Source organism: Aegilops tauschii, chromosome 7 (assembly GCF_002575655.3).
Source record: "Aegilops tauschii subsp. strangulata cultivar AL8/78 chromosome 7, Aet v6.0, whole genome shotgun sequence".
NCBI classification, from domain to species: Eukaryota; Viridiplantae; Streptophyta; class Magnoliopsida; order Poales; family Poaceae; genus Aegilops; species Aegilops tauschii.
The window spans coordinates 8,408,188-8,411,880 of record NC_053041.3 but is presented as its reverse complement, the minus strand read 5'-3'; the positions used below and the strand labels follow the sequence as shown (position 1 = coordinate 8,411,880).

Genomic DNA, 3,693 nt, shown 5'->3' with positions numbered 1-3,693 from the left:
CGTCGGCCCGGCGAGCACAGGCTCGTCGGTCAACCGGCCTACGCACTGCCAGTCGCCGACGTCGCGCACCGCGCCCATGTCGCCCGGCTTCCCTCCGCCAAGGCACGACGGCCAGACCCGTTTCTCGGGGTCGCCGGACGTGGGCTTGTTCGCGCCGTCCACACCGCGCCCCGCGGCCGTCATCGACCTCAACGTCACGCCTGGGTCCAGCAGCGGCGGGCGGCCGTCCGTCGAGATGCTAAGAAAGCAGGCACGGGCACCATGCCGGCCCCCCGCGTCTTGTTTGACGGAATGCCAACCCCAACGTCAGCGGTCGACGACCCCTTCTACAACCGCTACATGGAGGACGTGATCTTCGACGGTGGACATGGCCGTACCTACGACCCCGATGAGACCCAAAGTCAGGATGGCCGCGCCGAGTACATCCCCGATGAAGAGGCCGACGACCGTGCTGACTACGACCATGGTGACTCGTGGCATGAAGACGATGACATCTATGTCGAAGGTGATGAAGAAGAAGAAGAAAGCAATGACGTTGATATTAGTGGTGCGCCATTGTTCATCGACGAGCTCACCCAAAGAGCAGAGGCACAAAAGAAGAGGAAGAGAATTTGCACGGGTTCATATACACAAGATGAGGACAAGTTGATTTGCCAAGCTTGGATGGAGAAACGCCAACCTTTTTGAGGCTGGCATGGGTGCCGCCCGCCCGTCGGGCCGCTGGCAGTGTGCCGGCGAGAAAACATTCATTTTGGAGGCCGGCTGTGTTGCTGGCCGCTGGCTGTGTTGCCGGCGAGGAGAACTATTCATTTTGGAGGCTGGCTGTGTTGCCGGCCGCTGGCTGATGCCGACGATGGACGTGTAGGCCGCTGGCTCTGTTGCCGGCGTGATGAACGGGGCCGCTGGCCTGAACTAGGGCTTGGCATTTGAAACGTTGCTTTTAGTTTTTTAAGTAGACGCGGACAGGATGGGGCAAATGGATGTGGCCGCGCGCTGGGCGCACGGCCACCGCATCTCAGGACACGCCCGGACACGACCCCAAATCCTTACCCAAACGGACAGAATCCGGACAAAACGGACGTCCGTTTGGGGTCGCGCGGTGGACTTGGCCTAAGATGTAACCATGCCACAGTTGATCTTCTTCTGTCAAGATATTTCTCAAGGCGGCTGGGTGGTACCTGGAGTGTGCCATTTTCTTCCCAGGCACTAGAACAGAGGTGGTCCGCCGGCTTGCCTGCCTCGTTGCCGCCTGCGAGAAGTTTGACATATATATGATGACCAACATTATGTATGATACTAGCTGGGATTCAATCCTCAGCTCACTGTAGAAAATGTTCACACTGCCGAAAATCTTTATGAGTGATCAACTGTTTCGTGTGTCTGGTTCAGTCCATGCAAGTTTAAAATAAATATATCGTCAGTTCTCAAGCAGCTCAGATATTTTCTTGGAATTAAATGGCATCCCTGAATGATTCATCTTGACTGTTTTCAGTTCATATTGCATATTCCCATTACATAGTCTTGAAACTAAATCATTCAAGAATCAGGAATATACAGAAACGACGCTAGTTGAGACAACTGAAACAGGGTAGCAACACAGCCGAATCAATCAACACAGCGGACACCAAGAGGCCTTATTTTTGGTGGTCATTCAGCCGTGTTGACAGACAAATACCATGCATGTCCACGTAGCTGCATCTCTAGAAAATTGTTGTTACCACTGTCAGTAAAACTTTGGTGTACTGATTTTCTTTCACTTGCACGCTGCTATTTGTACAAGAGTACGTATTCCAATTTTGCTTTATCGACATTGATGCAATTTCTCTATGATTAACAGATTCAAAGTTCTACTGCATTCACTAGCTACAAGAAACATACATAAAAATAACTTGGTCTAAAGCAGTGTATTACCAAAATACTGAATGAATAAGGTCAACTAAACAGCACACCAGTAATCAGTCTGATTGACCTTTTTACTACACTACCAGGTTCACAATCTGCAACAGGATTTAGGATAACATAATAACTAATTGTTATGGAAAGGAAGACCAATTACAGTATAATTTTGCTATATGGAACTAATACGATGTTCTTTGGAAATGACATTTCGATTAATCTGTAGGTTTTCCAGGCTTTGCTCTGAACTGGAAATCAACCAAGCAGGAGGGTAAGCACCAGCAAATTGAGCGGTATGATTCAAGCAGATTCAGAGGTACACAAACAAGTACTTCAGCCGACAGAAGAGGCAATTCTTGGAGGAAGCACAAGCATGGTTTGAAGGTAAACACTACCACCCATCTCCATCTGCTAATGACTCTGAGAACAGAGGAACATAGGGTAGAAATCGTTGTATATTGCCTTTCTCAAGATTAAGAATACAGCCAACTTTCTGCTGTTGCATATCATAAGCTACCAAGGCATCACCTCCACATGAAACCAGGTAAATGGTGTCGCAATCTGGATGAATCCCAACCACCCTGTACATCTCCCCAGTGATGCTCATAAGCTCATCGATGCTGGCAGTATGCTTCAGAACCAAACTGTCACAATCCTTTAGGCACCAGAGTTCTATCTCAGATTCAATTATTTTATTGTTATCATCGACAGAAGCTACAACATAGAGTAAGCACCCCTGCGATGATCCAATCGTACCAAATCTTCGACCATACGGCATAGGGATAGTCTTCCGCACGTTCCCCTGCATGTCCATCCCCAGGAGCACATACTCGTTGCTGATGCCGTTCACGTTGCCAATCACATGTACATACATCATACCGTTGACAAAGACACCCTTAGTATAGAAGAAGAGCGCCACTTTCTCAACAATCCCACCATCTCTGCGACTCCAGGCTCCTGTTTGTGACGAGTAGATGTTCACTCCTGTCATGTAAGTTTCGAAACAAAAAGCGTGGAAATGGGATGAAACTGCCGGATCAAAAGCCAGGCCGGCCGTACAGCTGTATCTATATCTGTATGCTGGCGATTGCGGTTGAGGGGGCAGCCCAAGGGTTGCACACAACAAAACGGCAGTCGTCCTCTGCCCTAGCCCAAGGGTTGACCATGTTCTTGCTGGAGCATAGGTAGAGAAGGAGGCCATTGCAGGCGTCCACCTGGGCCATGTCCTTGAACTTGTTAGGCTGCAGGAAAGGGAGGGCAGGGTCGAACGGAGCTGCGCCGTCCCCGGAGACGCTGGCGAAGTGGTGGCGTTGCCCGCTCTTGTCGTTGGTCATGTAGAGGAAGCCGGAGAGGGTCTGGGGGAACTTCTTGCGGTTGGCGGGGTCGGCTATGAGGTTGCGCCATGACACGGAGACGCACTTGAAGCAGTGGAGGGATCTGGCGGGGAGGCGGGAGAGGATCTCCAGGATGAGGTCGTCGGTGAACAGGCCGGCCGCCTCCACCATCGCGTCCGGATGGTCGTCCAGCCTCGGCTTGGTGTACTTCTCTGCCTCCTCCATGGAGCGGAAGAGGGAGGGCAGGGTCAGGTCAGATCTGCAGACGGAGAGAGGGAATCGTGGATTAGGCCGAGAAAAATCTCGAGTCCCGGGTAGTAGCCGGGGGTGGTGACCCCGCCGTGCTGAGTCGGGAAAGGTTTATGGCGGCGACGTGCTTCTGGGACGCTCAAGCTTTTCTTTTCCAAAGGTAGCAGTTTGATGGATAGAGTCGTACTCCAGCCGGACTGAGAAAAAAAGCCCA

At 51.3% G+C, this 3,693-nt stretch overlaps 1 pseudogene; it reads right to left on the bottom strand.

The window, feature by feature from the left end:
• Window positions 1–2,287: 2,287 nt before the first annotated feature.
• On the bottom strand, window positions 2,288–3,455 carry LOC109776322 (F-box protein At5g07610-like; annotated as a pseudogene).
• Between the last annotated feature and the right edge of the window lie 238 nt (window positions 3,456–3,693).